We start from the raw sequence: 21741 nt of genomic DNA, 5'->3' as shown, positions 1-21741 counted from the left end.
GACAGCTTTTGCTCTGTCCCATAAGTTTTGGTAACTCTTGTCCTCATTTTCATTCGTTTCTAGGAATCTTTTGATTTCCTCTTTGATTTCCTGTCTAATCCACTCGTTGTTCAATAGTGCACTGTTTAATTTCCAGGTGTTTGATTTAGTTTTCTGTTTTTGTATGTGATTTACTTCTAATTTCAGCGCATTATGGTCTGAGAAGATTGTTGATACAATCTCTATCTTCTTAATTTTATGGAGGCATGTTTTGCGGCTCAGCATGTGGTCTATCTTGGAGAATGTTCCATGTACGCTTGAGAAGAATGTGTATTCAGCTTTTTGTGGATGAAGTGTCCTGTATATATCTACTAAGTCCCTTTCTTCCATTGTTTCCCTCAGATGAAGTATGTCCTTGTTAAGCTTGAGTCTGGTTGATCTATCAAGAGGTGACAAAGCGGTGTTGAAGTCTCCCACTAGTATTGTGTTGCTATTGATGTCTTTTTCCAAATCTATGAGTAGTTGTTTTAAGTACTTTGCTGGTCTCTCATTAGGTGCATATACATTTATTATTGTAAGTTCTTCCTGTTGTACAGATCCTTTGATCAATAGTAAATGGCCTTCACTGTCTCTTATGACCTTCTTCACTCTGAAATCGATGTGGTCTGATATTAGGATGGCTACCCCAGCTTTTTTCTGGGAGCTGTTTGCCTGTAGGATTGTTTTCCAGCCTTTGACTCTGAGTCTGTGTTTGCTTTGACTATTGAGATGTGTTTCTTGCAGGCAGCAGAATGTTGGGTTCAATTTTCTAATCCATCCTGCCACTCTATGTATTTTAATTGGTGCGTTTAGCCCATTGACATTGAGAGAGATTATTGTTATGGGATTTTGTCCCATTGTTCTGTTGAAATTTGGTGTATTTGAGGGGCCTGTCTTGCCTTAAAGTAGCCCATTTAGTTGTACTTGTAACCATGGTTTTGAGTCTATGAAGTTCCTGAGCTGTTGTTTGTCTGTGAAACTGTGTGTTGTTCCTTCTATTATGAATGAGAGTCTCGCTGGGTAAAGTTTTTTTGGAGAGGCATTTATCTCATTGAGTTTTTTCACTAAGTCCCACCACTGTTTTCAGGCCATGAGGGTTTCATCAGAAAAATCAGCTGTGAATTTTAAGGATGATCCTTTGTAAGAGATTTCTTTCTTTGATCTTGCTGCTTTCAGAATTTTGTCTCTGTCTAAAGTTTTGGTCATTTTGATCAGGATGTGTCTTGGGGTATTTTTATTCGAATTTCTTCTAGCTGGTACCCTTCGGGCCTCCTGGATGTGGTCACAAGTTTTCTTCAGCTCTGGAAACGTTGTAGCAATGATTTCTTTGACAGTTTCTTCTTCATCAAGGTTTTCTTCCTGTCCCTCTGGGACTCCAATAATTCTTATGTTACCCCTCTTGACTTCGTCACGATCTTCTCTTGCCATCTGTTCTCGAACTGTGAGTGTCTTTTCCATTTTCTGCTCTTTTCTGGCAAGTCTCTGAACTTGATCTTCGAGCTCACTGATTCTTTTCTCAGCCGCTCTTACTCTGCTGCTGAGGCCTTCCACTGAGCTTTTCAATTCGCCTACGAGATTTTTCAGGTCTCACATTTCTGATTGCGTTTTCCTCATTTCTGCCTTCAAATCCTCTTGTCTTTTATTGGCATTGCTTTCCATTGTTTCTTTTATTTCCCGAAGCATCCTAAGTAGCTCCCTTCTGAATTCCTTGTCAGAGAGGTTGTCTAACGCTATAGTACTGTTGGTGTCTTCTGGGCTAGCCTCATGAATAAGAAAGTTTGGTGGGCTTTTGCGTTGCTTTACCATTGTGACCAGTGTGGTTTGGTCCTTCATGTTCACTGTTACTATTCTGGTTGAGTGAGGAGAGACTGCCAGGAGCCGTTCAGCTTTGTTGCTGCTAGATGGGCCTCTTCTACCTTCTGAGTCTGACCTCCTTCTCAATCAGGCGTTATTCTTTGTTTTATAACTGACATTGAGTGAAACTTTTGGAGGAGGTGCTGTTTACTACTGAGCTTGTACAGCTATTTTCAAACAGGACTTTTGTTGGAAATGGAGTAGGCGAGTGGGATGTTGTTGAATTGTAGTAGAAGAGGTGAGAAATTTTTGGTTGGTATTAGGTGACAAGTTGATGAAAAGGATGAAAGGATGAAAGTGCAAATTGCTTGGATTGAGTGATATACCTGCGGCCGTGTAAGCGGCCGCCCACCAGGAAGAAGGCCACGCCCACTTTTGGGAGGCCACGCCCCCTTCTTAGAGGCCACACCCCTAGCCAGTCCCAGGCCACTCCCTCCCAGGATCCTGGATGGGGGGGGGCTATGGACTGCTGGGCGGGCTGGTCCGGAGCTGGAGGCGCGGCGGGGCCTCCGCGCTGTCCTTCGGTGGGGATTGGTGGGTGGCACAGCTGGGGTCAGGGACGGGTCTCGGCTGGGCTCCTCCAACCTACCTGGATGGGGGTGCCGATGGACTGCTGGGCGGGCCGGTCCCGGGGCTGGACGCGTGGCAGGGCCTCTGCGCTGTCCTTCGGCGGGATTGGTGGGCGGCACGGCTGGGGTCAGGGGCAGGTCTCGGCTGGGCTCCTCCAACCCACCTGGATGGGGGGGGGCGATGGACTGCTGGGCGGGCTGGTTCTGGTGCTGGACGAGCGGCGGGGTCTCCGCGCTGTCCTTCGGCGGGGATTGGTGGGTGGCGCGGCTGGAGCAATAGAGCTTTTAACCATCTAAATGAACAGTGACACTGGCACTTTGTACTACATTTATTTGACTAAATACTATGCAGGCATGGGGTGGAAGAACCATGATTTACAAAGTTACTGATAGTTCAGTTTTAGGAATATAATATTTCAGCACCAATTCTACCACCAAGGTCAACTTCCCTTCACCAGAGTTTCCTTAATCCATTCTCACCCTAAACCCCACCCCTGCCTGCCACCTTGACAGGAACATTACAAAGTTAAGTGGTTGCAGCTTAGATCTTATGTTTTCTGTGTTGTTGAGTCTGTGCTTTGGATTTGGATATATATATGTGTGTGTGTGTGTGTGTGTGTGTATACACACACACACATATATGTATGCATGTAGATAATATGGGCTGGAGCGATAGCACAGCGGGTAGGGCATTTGCCTTGCATGCAGCCAACATGGCCGACCCAAGTTCGATTCCTCCACCCTACTCAGAGAGCCCAGCAAGCTACCGAGAGTATCTCGCCCACACAGCAAAGCCTGGCAAGCTACCCGTGATGTATTCGATATGCCAAACACAGTAACAACAAAGTCTCACAATGGAGATGTTCCTGGGTCCGCTCGAGAAAATCGATGAACAATGGGAGGACAGTGACAGTGACAGTATATAATGTATATTATACACACACACCGCTCTCCCACATCACCAGTATAACCAGACTTTTCCCCCATTACTTTCCATTCTCATATTCTTCCTTTCCTCCTTGATTTCTTTCCTTCTTTTTTCTTCTCCCCAAGCTCTGGGGTCAAGCGTGACCTAGCTCCTCACCCCCCATTACAACATTACATTTCCTCATCCATTTATTCCACATACCAAGAATAAGTGTGTTCACCCTGTGTTTTTTCTGGCTTAGGAGTAAACATTTTATGAATTGATTTGGAATGATTCCCTAAATATATTTTTCCCTAAATATATTTTTATATGGAAATGGCATGATGCAGGACAGTGTGGTACAATTTACATAAAAAGGGAAAAAGCATGACACCTGTAGTGCATCACAACCAAAGTATGTTAGAAATATGACGAAGCTCTTTTATCACTTCTGGACCAATGGGGTTTATCATATATTTAAAGAAGAAATTTTAAAATATATAAATGATAATATATTGAATAATTAATAAATGTTCTTAAACTTTGGCAAATGAAAGTCTTTGTAATGTCAAATAAAGAAATATAGAGGTCAGGGCAATAGTACAGAGGGTAAGGCTGTGTCTGGCACACAGCTGACTTGGGTTTCATCTTTAGCATCCCATATGGTCCCCTGAGAACCATCAGGAGTGATTCCTTTGCAGAGAATGAGAAGTAAGCCCTGAGCACCTCTAGGTGTGGCTTGAAAGCCAAAAAAAGTTTAAAAATAAAGAAATATCTCTTCAAATATTCTAAGATAAACTTGTTTAAGAATTTAATTGAAACCAGAAGTTACAGGCTTCTATTATAACTTATAACTGTAAGTACAGGCTGGAGAGATAGTGCAGGGGTTAAGGCACTTGCCTTGCATGTGGACAACCCAAATTTGATCCTAAGCATCATAGATGGTACTGGAACACTGCCAAGAATGATCCTTGTGTACAGAGCCAGGAGTAAGCTCTGAGCATAGATAACAACAACAAATCACTTAATCACTTAACTTCCCGTTAGTCGTCGATTTGCTCGAGCGGGCGCCAGTAACGTCTCCATTTGTCCCTGTCGCGTGCTAGTGTAGCCCAATGGCATCTCTTCGCTCCGGGAACATGGAGGGCCTCAAACCGATCGTTCATGACCTTGACAAAGAAGTCTGACCATCTGGTGGGTGGGCGGCCACGCGGTCTCTTGACATCCCGTGGAATCCAATCAGTAACAGCTCTAGTCCAACGGTCGTCTTTTGCCAAGGTGTCGAAAATCAGATGGGCTGGTCACGTAATGAGATTTAAAGACGACAACAACAAAGAATGATAATAATAAATTGTCTCTGTCACTGTCTTCCCGTTGTTCATTGGTTTGCTCTAGCGGGCCAGTAACATTGTGAGACATGTTACTGTGATTAGCATATCAAATATGTCACAGGGAGCTTGCCAGGCTTTTCTATGCGGGCGAGATACTCTCGGTAGCTTGCTGGGCTCTCTGAGAGGGGCGGAGGAATCAAACTCGGGTCGGCCATGTTGGCTGCGTGCAAAGCAAACGCCCTACCCGCTGTGCTATCGCTCCAGCCAGCTGTTAAACTGATAGCAATAAAAAGAGCTATAAATACAAAAGCTTCAAGTGGAAACAAAATAAGCTTTTCATGGAATTAATATAAAATGTTGCCCCAAGTGAGGAGCAATGATCAGATATCAAAACATATATATTATTAAAGGCTTGGGACATATTTCAATGGCATAGCACCTGCCTTGCAGGGATGAGGCTCTGGGTTTTATCCTTAGCACTGACCCCCATGGCAGGGCAGCAAACTTTTGATACCACTTGTGTGTATCACAGTGGATTCAGCTCTTGTGGCAAATGGCACAATTTGTCCAGCACGTGGGAAATCCTATAATCAAGAGTGCAAGCCTAGAATAGCATGCAACCAACTGTTGACCTCAGACATCACTACAAAAACAAAAGGAAAAGAGAAAAAAGTACACTTTAAAATCCATAAAATCTTAAGAGGGGAACAGATGTATGCATAGATGGAATATGCAATAGAAGAAAAAAAAGCAGAAATGAAAACTAACGATAATAAAAGCAAATCAATAGAAAAGAAAATACCTATTGGATAGCAAGTGGTAAGGAACAGTAGAAAAGGTATAGACAATAAGGGATTCATTGTTCCTTTCTCGCCACATCCCCACCAGCACTGATTTATTTTGTTCTTTTGGATGTGGGCCAGTCTCTGTGGTGTGAAATGATATCTCATTGTTGTTTTGATCTGCATCTCCCTGATGATTAATGATGTAGAGCATTTTCACATGTGTCTTTTAGCCATTCATATTTCTGCTGGTGGGAATGCCGACTGGTTCAGCTCTTTTGGAAAACAGTATGGACGATTCTCAAAAAATTAGAAATTGAGTTCCCATTTGACCCAGCAATACCATTCCTGGGAATATATCCCAGAGAGGCAAAAAAGTATAGTCAAAGTGACATCTGCACTTGTTTGTTCATTGCAGCACTCTTTACAATAGCCAGAATCTGGAAAAAACCTGAGTGCCCGAGAACAGATGGCTGGTTAAAGAAACTTTGGTACATTTACACAATGGAGTACTATGTAGCTGTTAGAAAAGATGAAGTCATGAAATTTACATACAAGTGGTACTACATGGAAAGTATCATGTTAGGCGAAATGAGCCAGAAAGAGAGGGATAGACATAGAAATATTGCATTCATCTGGGGAACATAAAGTAACAAAATAGGAGACAAACACCCAAGAGTGGCCGAGATTAGTACCAGGAATTTTGCTCCATGGCTTGGAGGCCAGCCACACATGCTAGGGGAAAAGGGAGCTCAGATAGAGAAGGGAACACCAAATAAAGGGTGTTGGGAGGATCCTCCCAGGATGGGAGAAGCATGCTGAAAGTAGACTATAGACCAAACATGATTGCCACTGAATGCCTCTTTTGCAAACCACAACACCCAAAAGGAGAGAGAGAACAAAAGGGAATGCCCTGCCACAGAGGCAGGGTGGGATGGGGGGGATGGGGGAGGGTTGAAGGGTTCCTGGGACCCGTGGTGGTGGAAAATGGGCACTGGTGAAGGAATGGGTACTTGATCATTGTATAACTGAAACCCAAGCACAAAAATTTGTAAGTCTACAACTGTACCTCATGGTGTTTCACTAATAAAAATTTTAAAAAAAGGGATTCACTGTTAAAGAGAATTCCAAACAATAATAAGACTAAATAAGTGTCTCCTCTCCCCTTTTATTTGTTTTTGTTTTGTTTTGTTTTGTTTTTGGGACCATGCCAAGTGGATCTCAGGGCACTCCCAGCTTAATTCTTAGTGGGGGAAATAATAGTAATTATTATTATTCATAATTTTTCCTTTTTAATGACTGGGTAGACTGCTCCAATCTACCCCTTTGCTTAAATACTGGAATGGCAATTTTAGTGCATTGTGTTGGGATAACTAGATATCGTTAAAAGTTAAAATGACTCAGACAGAGGGTAAAGTTTTTATACAGCTGATAAATATTTGAAAATAACTCAAAGTTAAGTAACTCCCCAAGCCAAGGCAAGCTTAACATTGTTCTTGGGCAAGGGGAAAAGAAAAGTGCGTGACTTTGAGCTTGTCTCTGGTTGCATTTTTCTTTATCTGTAATTGCTGTAAAGTTATCAGTTGAAACAGTTGAGATAGATTCAGTTTTCTTGCAATGATTTTTGTAAAGTGCAATCTTACTTTGACAGCTCTGTGTGTGAAAGAGAAAGAGAGAGAAGAGAGAGAGGAGAGAGAGGAAAGAGAATCCCTTTAATGAAACCAAAGAATATTTTTGTCTATTTGTTTTAGTTTGGGCTGGAGTGATAGCACACGGGTAGGGTATTTGCCTTGCATGCAACCAACCCGGGTTTGATTCCTCCACCCCTCTTGGAGAGCCCGGCAAGCTACTGAGAGTATCTCGCCCACATGGCAAAGCCTGGCAAGCTACCTGTGACATATTCAATATGCCAAACACAGTAACAACAAGTCACACAATGGAGACATTACTGGGCCCGCTCTAGCAAATCGATAAACAACGGGAGTTATAAACAGTGCTACAGTTGTTATAGTTCAACCTAGCTAAGCTGTGACCATTGCCTAGAAATGAGTCCAATTTTTCACTTCTACATCTACCCAGAGTAGAATGCTGTGACCAAAAGAGGAACGGAACCTACACCACATCTCTGATACAACTTCACCAGTTTCTGAATGATGCTTGTCATGTACTCAGCTTTTCTGAAGTTAAACAATTTTGGGGGAAAATATAGGGAGATAAGGAAATAGGTAGATTGTGATACATCCTCAAGAAAGAGCACGGACTTCCTATATTTTCTTAGTTTCTAAACAGATGCAGCTCTAAGGTGATCCCTAGGAGATATTTCTTCATTACAGATGATTACTGTAGAACTTTCTCATTAAAAATTAAAGTCATCACTAACTGAATTCAGGCTCTTTTCTTCTGTACTCCTAAAATCAGATTATAATTAAATTCCTCAAGAGCCACAAGAAAGCAACTATCTTTCCCAAGGCTCAATCCCTCCAAAACTACTCAAACTCTGCCATTAACTTTGACACCCATGTCTCCTCTCTACTCTGACACAATCCTCAAACATATTATTTCACATGATGCTGACCACACTAGTCATTCCAGGATGGTTGCTTGTCCTGTACATGTGCTGGAGACAAACGCATTGTGAACTGAGAAGGCAAAGCACGGATCCAGGAGCAAAGTGAAAGAAATATTTAATAGTATGTTAAAATGTAGTTAGAAACTCTTAATTTAATTTTATTCATTTGCATTATTGTGCCGATAGTAATAAAGTCGTTATTTTACACACATAGAACTAAAAGGTAAAGTAAAGGCCCTCCCATTGATCATCGATTTGCTGGAGCGGGCCCAGTAACGTCTCCACTGGAGACTTTGTTGTTACTGTGTCTGGCATATCGAATACTCTCGGTAGCTTGCCGGGCTCTCTGAGAGGGGCGGAGGAATCGAACTCGGGTCGGCCATGTTGGCTGCATGCAAGGCAGACGCCCTACTGTATAAATATCCTGCCACCAGTGTGTCAAGATCCCATCACCTATTCTCATGGCCCCTTTTTCTCTACTCTTCCTGCTTCCTCATTTCCTGGTTCTATTGATCATGTCCCAGAGTTTGTTTTCAACAGGGATTGTTTAATCTCTTTTCTTTATTTATACTCCAAATGTAAGCAAAACCATCAAGATCATATATTTTTGATCTTTTCTTCTCTGACTCACTTTATTTAATATGAAATCCTCCAGTCACATCCAATTACAGAAAACTGCAAAATTTCATCTTTTCTCACAGCTAAATAGTATTCTTTTATGTACAAGTACCACAACTTTTTCTTTTATTTATTTATTTTAACTTAATTTATTTTTAGTTTTACTTTTTAATTATTTTTTGTGTTGAATCAACGTGAGACACACAGTTACAAAGTTTTTCATGATTGAGTTTCAGCCATATGATGTTTCAACACCCATGCCTTCAACAGTGTACATTTCTCATCACCACTGTCCCAAATTTCCCTCCTGCCACCCTCATCCCAGCCTGCCTCTATGATCTGTGAGAGGCACTTTTCTTCTCTCCTCTCTCTCTCTCTCTCTCTCCTCTCTCTCTCAAGTACCACCACTTTCAATTTTAATCTCTTACCCCTCTGTACCCAGGCTTGGTCATTTACATGTTTTCAGTTTTGCTCAATTTAAATTTTATTTAATCCAGAAACACAGTCTATTCTTCATTGTTTGTTTGTTTTTTAAATTTTTTAAATTGAATCACTGTGAGCTAGACCTTTACAAAGATGTTCATGACTAGGTTTTAGTCATACAGTGTTCCAACACCCACCCCTCCATCAGTGTACATTTCCAAGCACCAGTGTCCCCAGTTTCCCTCCCGTCACCCCTTCCCCCACCCCCTCAAGACTGCCTCTATGGCAGGCACTTCTCTCTCTCTTTCTCTCTCTTTCTCCCCCTTCCTTTTGGGCATTGTGGTTTGCAATGTAGTTACTGAAAGATTTTCGGAAATATCCCTTTACCTATTTTAGAACTCAGTTCTTGTCCAACTTGATCATTTCTAGCTATTATTATTATTATACTGCTCCCTTCTCTATCTTATGTTCCCTTCGCCTCACACACACTTGTGGTTGATTCCAACCATTGACCAGTTCTCCTAGCCCGTTTTCCCTGGCCATGGATATTAGTTTTCATATATATACATATATATATATCACAACTGAATGCAGTCATTCTATATCTGTCTCTATCTGTCTTAGTCATTTCACTCAACATGATACTCTCCATGTTCATCCATTTATAGGCAAATTTCATGACTTTACTTTTCCTAACAGCTTCATAGTAGTTCATTGTATAGATGTGCCATAATTTCTTTATCCATTTGTCTGTTCTCGGGCACTCAGGTTGTTTCCAGAGTCTGGCAAATGTGAGTACTTCCGCAATGAACACAGGAATGCAGATGGTATTTCTGCGGTGTGCTTTTGGGCCATCAGGGTATATTCCCAGAGGTGGTATTGCTGGGTCAAATGGGTATTCTCCATTTTTGGATCACCTTATTTCAAAAGGGCAAAGAGTCTACAAATCAACTTTTGTATTTATGTAATTTCATATCTGTCTTCATAATAAGCAATCTCTTTTTAATTTAATTTTTTTTGCGGGGGGGCCGATGCTCATGGCTTACTCTTCGTTCTGCACTCAGGAATTACTCCTAGTGGTGTTCAGAGGACCATATGGATGAAATCTTCTGAGGATGAAATCTGGGTCTGCTGCATACAAGGCAAACATCCTACCTGGTTTACTATCACTCCATCCCCTAATTTTGAAATGTTTTGAAATTTGGGGGATTTTTTTTTGGGTCACACCCGGCGATGCAGAGGGCTACTCCTGGCTGAGTGCAAACTCAGGAATTACTCCTGGCAGTGCTGGGGGTGGGGGGGAGGGGACCATATGGGATGCTACAAATTTCGAATTGAACCCAGGTTGGCCACATTCAAGACAAGCACCCTACCCACTGTACCACTGTACTACCTACCGCTCCAGACTCGGGAATATTTTAAGAATTTAAAAATACCCTGGAAGGTTTTTTTTTGTATATTATCCACAACTCATCTAATTTGAATATAACTGCTCCTATGAAGATTAGAACTGATTGATATGTCACTGTCTCTGTCCTCCCATTGTTCATCGATTTGCTCGAGCGGGCCCAGTAATGTCTCCATTTTGAGACTTGTTGTTACTGTCTCAAATTGAATATTGAATACGTCACGAGTAGCTTGCCAGGCTTTGCCATGCGGGCGAGATACACTTGGTAGCTTGCCGGGCTTTCTGAGGGGGGCAGAGGAATCAAACCCGGCTCGGCCAGGCTGGCTGGGTGCAAGGCAAACACACTACCGCTGTGCTATAGCTCCAGCCCGATTAATATGTATGCACATATATTATATTACAGAAATATCCACAAATAGAGGGGATATATTTCTCTGTATTTTGGTAAGGCTGATGAAACTATCCGTGCAAATTATTCAACTCTATTTTATAAATATTTTTTCTGCTAAAATCATGATATGTCGAAAATACTGAAAGGGAAAAATATTAACTGGTTTGAAGTTTTCTCCCATGAGATACTGAGGACTTTGGTGGTGGAAAATGTACACTGGTGGAGGGATGGTGCTCGATCATTGTATGGCTGAAACTCAAACAGGAAAACTTTGTAACTGTATCTCATGGAGATTCCATTGGAAAGAATAATAATTGAAATAAATAATTGAAAAAATAATAATAAAGTCGTGTCCCATGATAGAAAGTGGTATGGGAAGGGCTAACCTCTTAATAGGAAACAAGCGCATTGATGGCGACAGCCAGTAGGTGGCAGCAGGGGGCCATATCAGGGGAATTTTCTGACCTGGAAAGGTAAAGGTAAAGGTAAAGGCCCTCCCGTTGATTGTCGATTTGCTCGAGGGGCCCAGTAACGTCTCCATTGGAGACTTTGTTGTTACTGTGTCTGGCATATCGAATACTCTCGGTAGCTTGCTGGGCTCTCCGAGAGGGGCGGAGGAATCGAACTTGGGTCTGCCATGTTGGCCGCTTGTAAGGCGAACGCCCTACCCGCTGACCTGGAAAGACCTTAGTTTTACCCATGGGTCTTTGCATCCAGAAACCAGCATCTGCCTGGAGTTGGTAGAAGGCAGGACATGCTCCATTGCAGAAAAAACATAGGATGAGAGGGTCTTTGGAAGCACAAAGTTATCTAATATCTAATACGAATTGCCTATCATGCTGCTTTATAATCAACAATACCATATTACAAACTTCACAGTGCTAAGAGACTAGTTCTTGTTTCCATCACAAAAAAAATTAAGTGATACATGAGAAAATGCTCTACATCATTAATCATCAGGGATATACTGATCAAAACAACAATGAGATATCATTTCACACCACAGAGACTGGCCCACATCCACAAGAACAAAAGCAACCAGTGCTGGCGCGGATGTGGCGAGAAAAGGGTTTTTCACTGCTGGTGGGAATGCCGACTGGTTCAGCCCTTTTGGAAAACAGTATGGACGATTCTCAAAAAATTAGAAATTGAGCTCCCATTTGACCCAGCAATACCACTCCTGGGAATATATCCCAGAGAGGCAAAAATGTATAGTCAAAGTGACATCTGCACTTGTTTGTTCATTGCAGCACTCTTTACAATAGCCAGAATCTGGAAAAAACCTGAGTGCCCGAGAACAGATGGCTGGTTAAAGAAACTTTGGTACATTTACACAATGGAGTACTATGTAGCTGTTAGAAAAGATGAAGTCATGAAATTTACATACAAGTGGTACTACATGGAAAGTATCATGTTAAGCGAAATGAGTCAGAAAGAAAGGGATAGACATAGAAATACCGCATTCATCTGGGGAACATAAAGTAACAAAATAGGAGACAAACACCCAAGAGTGGCCGAGATTAGTACCAGGAATTTTGCTCCATGGCTTGGAGGCCAGCCACACATGCTAGGGGAAAAGGGAGCTCAGATAGAGAAGGGAGCACCAAGTAAAGGGTGTTGGGAGGATCCTCCCAGGGTGGGAGAAGCATGCTGAAAGTAGACTATAGACCAAACATGATTGCCACTGAATGCCTCTTTTGCAAACCACAACACCCAAAAGGAGAGAGAGAACAAAAGGGAATGCCCTGCCACAGAGGCAGGGTGGGATGGGGGGGGATGGGGGAGGGTTGGAGGGCTACTGGGAACCGTGGTGGTGTAAAATGAGCACTGGTGGAGGGATGGGTATTTGATCATTGTATAATGATCAAATAATCACCAAGCACAAAAAATTTGTAAGTCTACAACTGTACCTCATCGTGTTTCACTAATAAAGATAAATAAATAAATAAAGTGATAGTGACAGCGGTGTTGGTTAATTCTATGGTTATAATCATATTACAGTAGATACATGTATCCAGTCAACATGTTAAATAACTTAAATAACTTAAACATGTTAAATAACTTAAAGGTATATATTATATGCATAATGGGCAATATTATAGGCATAAAATAAAACAGAACTACAACAACAACAAAGTGTCTTCAGCTGGGGTTAGTTGACAGGGAGCAGAGTTATCTGTGAGACTAAGAGGGGAAAGGAGGCACAAGAATGAAACTTTATCCTTGTAAGCTGGAGAGCAAAGGACAATCAGCCTCTGACAAACAGATAACATTTTATGGGACTAGATCAGAAAGGGTGAGTGAGGGTCCTATTCTTGTGTGTGAGCTGATGGTGGCACTGATTTTTCAAGTGCCCTTTAATAGTTGAATGGATACAAATAACAGAATATTATTCAGCCTTTAAAAGGAAGGTCATTTTGATGCATGCCACAACAAAATGAATCTTGAGGACATTATGCTAAAGAAAATAGACTAGTCACAAAAGGCAAATACTTTATGACTCCATTTACATAAGATACGTAGACTAGACAAGCAGCAGGAATGTGAATGTTAGCAACCAGGAACTGGGGAAATAGGGAGCTGTTCAAAAGGTATAGGGTTACAGTTTTGCAAGCTGAAAAAGGTTTGCAGGCTGGTTGCACAACAATGTGAGTATATTTAGCACTACTGAACTTTCCGATGGTTCGGATTTGTGAATAAAGTCTCATGTCTTTGTGTTCTTAAGGAGCTGCAGACCATTGCAAGTGGAGTGGTAGGTCATCTAGTTATAAAAAGTAACAAAGCTGCACACTCGAATGGCACTTTTTTGGGGGAGATGTGACAGTCAGCAGTGTTCAAGGCTTACTCCTGGATTTTTGCTCAAGGATCACTCCTGGCAGGCCACTAGGGATTAGGATTGATTCTGGGGATTGATCCCAGGTTGGCTGTGTGCAACCTTACCCGCTGTATTTTTTAAATTTTATTTTATAAAGTAATTCACGATATTTGATTACATTTAATACTCAAACACCAATCAACACCAGTACATCTTTCCACCACCATATTTGAAATGTTTCCATCCCAAGCCCCAGTTCCTGTCCCAAAGAACAACCGAACAATATTTTGGATTGTTTGTTATGAAAAACCACTGAAAATGCTAAAAAAAAAGTGTCCCTAGAGTAAACAGTGTGAGGATTGTTCTATTTTGGCAGGGGCCATTAAGACATTCTTAGGATATCACTAACATGTTGTTAAAGGTTAAGTGATGTGAACTTTTGTATATATATATATCTGAAAATATGTATATATGCATATGTATATTTCCCTCTGATTGGTTGCCTACTATTTGAACCTCATTGAATGTGGTGTGGTACACTTGGAGAATGGGTAGGGAGTGTCTTATGATGTGTCCAGGAATATGTTCACCCGTGCGTGAGGCTCGGCAGTGCGTGTGGGGAATGGCCTTGAGCGTGGCGGCAGTTGGGTTCTAGAGGTTTTTGGCTACAGGGGCTGGGTACCTTAGGGCAGAGAGGGCTCTCACCCGCCCTCCTCTAGGTTTCCCGGAGTGAAACAGCCCAGTGTGGGGTCCAGTGGCATAGCTATGATGGGCGTCATGTTGCTCCCTTCTGGGAGAAAAAGCTGTGCTATCTGGATGGTGACTGGTGACGAGATTATCTGATGCCGTTAAGAGGTGGCTTATGGGCATGACCCTTGGCTCTCTGGAGACAGGGGAAACCGGGCAGAGGATCTAGGCTCTCAGTCCCATTGAACCCAAAGTCCTGAGTCACAAAGTTCTGCATACCTGTATTATCCTTCTTTAGTATCACTCTGGTCCCTCATATGGCACTTTGTAACTCACAGGTTTGTTGTGAAAATACTTTACATTGTGAAGCAACTAGTATGGAATGGGTGCATGTTTGTGTTACAAGTAACTGGGTGGGCTATACAAGGAGTGAGTAGAAAATCAGGGAGTAAATGGGTTTACAAAAAGTAGAGGGACAAATACAGAATTGGAAGATGGAAACAAGTAGGTAGAAGTGAAAGAGGCAAAGCAAACAGCTCTTGAACTACTTGATTCTTCTGTTTTTCTTTGGATTTGATAGGTGGTAGCCATAACCTTGTATATTCAAACATGTTCTACTGTTTTTAGGTTCCGTTTGTCAATAATCTCTGTTCAAAGAAGTAGCACCACTTCATAATTAAAGGTGCCTGTGTTCAAAGTTTGACCCTGGACCTTTCTGATATTCGATCTTGGGCCAGTTACTTATCTATTTTGGCTCTAGTTTTTCTCTGATAATGTACCTGACACCTCTAAACTTTTAATACATATTTTCTCTTTTCACCTTTTTAGCCCTCAGGAGCAAGTGCTGCTCAGTAAATGAAGGGATCAATAATACCTCTTTGAGGCCTTTCATTGATCAACTTGTCTTGAGATAGTATTGTTAAGATGATTTCCAATGTCCTCAAGTAGAAAGTTAATTATTTGCAACATACTACTTTATATTTAGTAAAACTTGATGACTTCAAGATCCATATGAAAACACATGATCTGAGTGTAGTTTTGGCTTTTCCTTAAGAAATTTCAAGCTTTTCCTTAAATTTTGAAGTATGTTTCTGTGATCTCAATGGTTTTCTTAAAGAATAGAGCTGTCCTTGTTGAGATGTCCTTTTGGATAACAAGGTAGAGATATTGATTAGTTTAGTTCATATTTTATTCATACCACACATGGCAGTGCTTGCAGGCTACTCCTGGGTATCTTTTTTTTTCTTTTTTATTTATTTATTTATTGAATCACTGTGGGAAAGGTTACAAAGCTTTCAGGTTTAGGTCTCAGTCATGCAAATATCAAACACATTTCCCTTTACTGACACTTTTTTTTACCATGAAGAACCCCAATAAAACCCCACCCCCACCCCTCCCAGTCCCTGTGGGGCAGATGAATTCTAGTTAACACTCTATCTGCTTTGATTAGATTCAATGTTTCAATAAAAGATTCGCCACTATTATTTAGAGTTTACCCCCCCCCCCAATCAGACATGCTGAAAAAGCATTGTGAAGTGATTTGCTTTCTACAGCTGGGTTCAAGAATTAAATGTTGGTTTTGGATTTCTGCTATTTTACTTATTGACCCTGGAAGTATTTATACTGAAAGTCAGATAGTTAAGAAATTGGTTTCTGTGCTTCTGGGGCTGTGGCCGTGCTGGAGAGCCGCTCGCGGGGGGCAACTGGTGACCTCGGTAGGGCGTGAAGGACGGACCGGAACGCCCCCCTTCCCATGAGGTTTTAGTCGCCCCCACAGCCCCGGCTCATACCTGCTGTCCACAAGGCTCCCATGTGGCCACCATCTTTCTTTCCAGAGGGAGGAGGGCGGAAGGGACCAACATCCTTTCCCCTCTGGCAGACTTGATGGCCTGGATTAACACATAGCCCGTTCACTTTTCTGCTCCAAGCTGCTGGGTTCTGCATTAAGTCCTTGTGTTTCTGGGGCTGTGGCCGTGCTCCAAACTTAACTATGATTTTCAGAGAGAAACGTTAGGTGGTTTACTTCCCACGGATCACTTTGTATATAGAGAGATGTCGCGCAGCCGCATAAGCGGCCGCGCGGTTTTGAGGAAAAGTCCTAGTTCCCGCATACTCGAGCTGTGCTTGTAGAGGCTTCTGGTCACCGGGGTTCCATCTGGGGGAGGCGGGATGCGGTACCTACCCCATCTCGGACTTCCCGATGATCTCGGCTCTTTTTGGAAACTGTTTATTTTTTTTTTCCTTCGGGATCTGTGGATCCCGCCCTCCATGTAGTCCTTCTCCTACTCCTGGGTATCTTTAAGGGGTCATTCCTAGCAGTGTTCGAGGAACCAGGTGGGGGTCAGGAATAAGACCTGGGGCTCCAGCATGGAAAGAGTGCACTCCACTCCATACCTTTGATCCATCTCTTTGGCCCAAGAGCATATAATTTAAACCAGATTGAGTACCAGGAAAATTCGCCAAAAATGTTAAGAGGTATTGCTTGTTGTGTTGGACACAATCTGTTGGGCATAGTGTTTTTCATGTCCTTACATTCAATGAGTCCTTATATTCTAAGTGAAACCTAAAATGGAATTTCTTACTGCTTATGTCTTAGCAACATAAAAGATCTTAGCTGCTATGAAAATAAAATAACCTAATTTATATTTCTCAATCACTGATACTATTCAGTTGAGGGTATCTGAGAATCATTATATAGGGATTATATTATTATAGATATAACATTTTTATATTTAGAAGCTATGTAAGTGCCCTAGAGATAACTCAATGGACTGGAGTCCTACATGCTTTGTCATGCTTTGACCAGGAGACTCCTGAGCACTGACAGTTCCTGAGCATCATGGGTGTGGACTTGGAAAAATTATGCCTTCAGTCCAGAAATTCGCCTTTGTAATTCTTCAGAAGATAATTGATCCTCTAGTCATATTCAGGTTCCTGCAAAGTCAAAGGATACTTGAGCACATATTCTATGGGCACAGTATTGAGAATTTAGCACAATAACTCATGTGTTCTGATTGTCATTGCTTGGTGACAAATTACCCCAAAGCTTATGATAACTATTTTGTGTGCCTACCAATTTTGGAGTCTTGAACTTAGAAAAGCATGGGAGAGTTATTTGTATCTGTTTCACCATGTCTGGGGCATCAAGTGGGAAGACTAGATGGTTGAGATAATTCAAAGGTTGGGGGATAGAAAATATAGGGAGATGTCTTTGGTCACATGTCTTCCATTAAGGCCAGTTATTGACTCTGATCTCAACTGGAGCTGTTGAACAAAATGTTACTATGTCCTTTCCATGTGGCCTGAGTTGCCTCACAGCATAGTATCCTCAGGGTAGTTGGGCTTTGTCCAATGTGAGTCAGGATCTTAAGGTTAGTTTCCAAGGGCATAATATAGAAGCTCTACCACCTTTTCTGACTTAGCTTCAAAAAATGACAGCATCCATTTTGCCTCATCTGTTGCTTACAAGTCAAACAAAAACCTATCTCAGGTCAATGAATGGGACTATAAGCCATACTTTTCAACGGAAAGAGAATCAAAGAATTTGTGGCTACATGTGATGTGTCAACTTACATTTTATGTATCAACTTACTGGATAATATATTTAGCTGGACATTATTTTTGGGGTGCTTCTGAAAAAGGTGTTTACTTATGAAATCAACATTTGAATTGGTGGACTCAGTAAAGTGGTTTGTCCTCTCCATTCTAGAAGGGCATCATTGAATTCATTGAGGACTGCAAAGAACAAATGGGTGAAGAAGGAAAGAATTAGCATTTTTCCACTTGCTGACTGCTTGAACTGAGGAATTGATCTTTTCCACTCCTAGTGTTCTTGGTTTCCAGGCCTTTGGAGTTAGACTGAATCATACCACCTACTTCCCTGGGTCTCTAGCTAGTAGGCTGATTGTGGTATTTCCCAGCATTCACAATTGTGAGTCAATAATAGCCCTTAAAGGAACACGGGTTCTGTGAGTCACTATGGTGTATTCTGTCATGTGCCTCCCAGATCTTCCCCCACCAGGGAAGGACTAATTGGCTCAATTGCCAGGTGTGCTTTGGGTAGGCAAATTTCAGCTGCCACTCCTCTCAGAGATTGCTTCAATTGCAGGGCACTTTTCCCAAGATCACGCCACTCATTGTGGCTAATACTCAGTGACTGATGGATAAAAGCACATGTAGCCTGACCATTTGGCCCAGCCCAAGACAACTCTGTGGAATCATTTTATCCCCATCTCTCCCCATGGAGAGGTTGAGGTTGTTCAGCCTGTTTCACAGTTTAACTTCTATCTGTGCTTAGTTTTTCCCCTTTTGTCTCAGATTTGCAAGGACAATGTTTAATAAATAATCTGCATGCTAAACTTTTTTAGAACTTAGGAAATTTACCATGTGACATAATCTGGACTCCTGAGCTTTAACTCCATGTTATCGCCAATCAATTTTGCCATAGTCTGGGTCCAAAGTCTGTTTTATTGTGCTTTTCTTGCTAAGTCATATATCTCTCTCTGTGTTTATCCAATTTCTAACCCAACGTTAATTTCTACTCATCTTTTATTTCTTTGATTGAATTTGGAGTCCTGTTTTACCATCCAACTCTTTTTTAAAATTAACTTTAAAATTTTAGTCAGTGTGATTTACAATTTTACAATATTGCCAATGATAGGGTTTCATGAAAACAACATTACAACACTACACACCCCATCAGAGGGCCTATTTTCCTCTACCAGTGTCTTAGAATCACCCCTAACTGCCCACTCCTTCAAGAATCTTCTTTCCTCATGTCTCACTGCCATGATAAGCTCTGTTCTTTAGACAAGTTCTTAGATTCTGTTGCTTTTGGATGTTTGTTGTTTTCTTACAATGCTTCTTCATATCCTACATATGAGGGATAATTCTGTATCTGTCTTTCTAATTTGATTCAGCATTATACCTTCCAATTCCATCCACACAGGATAAATTGAATTATTTTATATTTTCTATAGCTGACTAGTATTCCATTGTATATATGTATGATGGTTTCTTCTTCCAGTCATTTATTCTTGGGCACTTGGAGTGTTTCCAAATTTTGGCTATTGCGAATAATGTGCTGCAATAAATATAGGAATGCAAGTGCAAGTGCCTTTTTAGGGTAGAATTTTTGAGTCCTTGGGGACTCAAAAAATCTCAGAAAAGGGATTTCTAGGTCATATCTTGTTGGATTATAGTTCTAAGCATTTTAGATTTAACTTTGGTTTGCCCTTGCTCCTCCCATAGGGAGCTTAATTTTATTGAGTTACTCCCATCAAAATTCTCCCAGGCATACCCAATTCCATCAGGCACTCCTAATCCTCTGTATTTATCTTTAACCTCTTCTTTGTGCTCTTCTCCCGTAAATCACTTATATCCCCAAATCAGACCCTGTGACTTGTAAAGTCAAATTCTTCTGAGGGCTCTGGATTTTGTATATGTAAGTGAAATATTGCTTTTATAGTTCCTTTATGTCCTTTGCATAGTTTGTTTTTAGAGCAATGTCCTTTTTGTATAGACATAAGAAAACAGTTAATGCTTGCTTTTGTAACATGGGAGTTAATGGACTCCAAATAATATTTACTTCTGGGCATCCATCATATTTACTCTACTAAAGCCTCAGTTGCCCTTATATCCTAACACCCCAAAAGGAGGGTCCCAGAGAAGGAACTGGATAGACCCAGGACAAGCCTCTAGCTACCCTGGCATCAAAAAGAGACAAATAGCCATTGAAAGTACAATTATTTGAGAGCAAGGTCATGGAACAAACTCTGTCATGACCTAAAAAGAAGTAACTGAATAAGCACCCTGTTGGGGTTAGGAAAGACTAACCTGGCTGAGATGTCCCCAAGAAGAGCTACCCTTTAAGCTTAATGTATCTATTATTGTGTCCATACAAAATGACTAGAAATATTATTATAAAGTAAATGTAAGATGTTTGTTTAAATGGATTTCTAGCTAAGGAAAGGAGAAAGCAATATGCCCTATGCCCTTAGATGAAATCCTGCCCTTGGGCAGATCTCCTAGAAGGAATCTAGAGTGATGAGAACCCAGATGAAATTTTGTCCTTGAGTTAATCTCCTAGAAGAACTTTGCCTGAAGGAATGACTTTACATATGTTCATTATTATGACAATGTTCAACCACACCTATATGTAATTGCTATCTTCACCCTTCAATATGTAAGCTCAATTCTCAGTATTTTGAGAAGTGCCCACATTGTTTTCTCAAAATGTTGAATCTGTCAACATCCCTAACAACAGAGGAAGAGGGTTCCTTTTCTCCACATCTATGATAACACTTATTATTACTAACTCATGATATGACTTTAGTATATACATTGGGTACTCACCTTGGAACAAAATACTCACAAATATTAAGTACTTACTGAATACAGAGCCACTGGTTTAGTGTAAATTGGCATGGAAGAAGACAACCATGGTGCCTTGGACCACTTTAGAAAATGCATAGCCATATAATTGAGTAAAGCCAATAATTTGATTTAGAGCGAAAGAAAGAAAATACAGTTGACCTGTATAAAGAATAGAAAAACCAGATACACAACTTATCATGATCAGATACACAACTTGAAGTCAGTATATTTATGACAGAAGGAAGTGTTTGGTTCTAAATTCCCAAAGGACCTCACCACACGATATACAACTGTAAATACAGTCTGGGATAACTAAGCTTATATGAGCACTTCTGGAAGAAGCTCAGCAATATGGTGACAGAATAGGATTGGATCAGAATACTCAGGCATGTGCTTAGCTCTCAAACAAGACCAATCAACTCTGGGCCAATAGCTCCTCAGAATATAGGGATATGAGAGTGAAATGAAAGTCAGTTTCACAAACATCTCTGAGAGTCTTAGGTTATCTCTAGATTCAATCCTGAAGGAATATGTTTGGGAGAACAGTTAAATAAAATATTTACAAGGATTATGACAGAGGTAACAAATGGATTTTAGGCTAGGGTGAGTGTCAAAGATGAAAGTTTGACACTGTGCTTTTAGGAGATTGATTGCAATAATGGCCCTAATTATTCACTCCCCCTACATTTTGACATGCAATTTAGAGGTTGCTCTGTATTTGTGGGCACAAAGTGAATTTGTGTCTCTTGATTCTGAATTTAGTGATGTGTCTTTTTGAAAAACTAATAGCATGTCAGCAAATGTGATGCATGTAGCACTGTCCTCCCGTTGTTCATCGATTTGCTTGAGCGGGCCCAGTAACGTCTCCATCAAGAGAATTGTTTTTGTGTTTGGCATATTGAATACATCACGGGTATCTTGCCAGGCTTTGCCGGCAGGCGAGATACTCTCGGTAGCTTGCTGGGCTCTCCAAGAGAGGCGGAGGAGTCGAACC

The sequence above is a fragment of the Sorex fumeus genome, unplaced genomic scaffold (assembly GCF_029834395.1).
Source record: "Sorex fumeus unplaced genomic scaffold, SorFum_2.1 ptg000162l, whole genome shotgun sequence".
NCBI lineage: Eukaryota > Metazoa > Chordata > Mammalia > Eulipotyphla > Soricidae > Sorex > Sorex fumeus.
The sequence above is the reverse complement of the archived record's forward strand: the minus strand, read 5'-3'. Positions refer to the sequence as shown.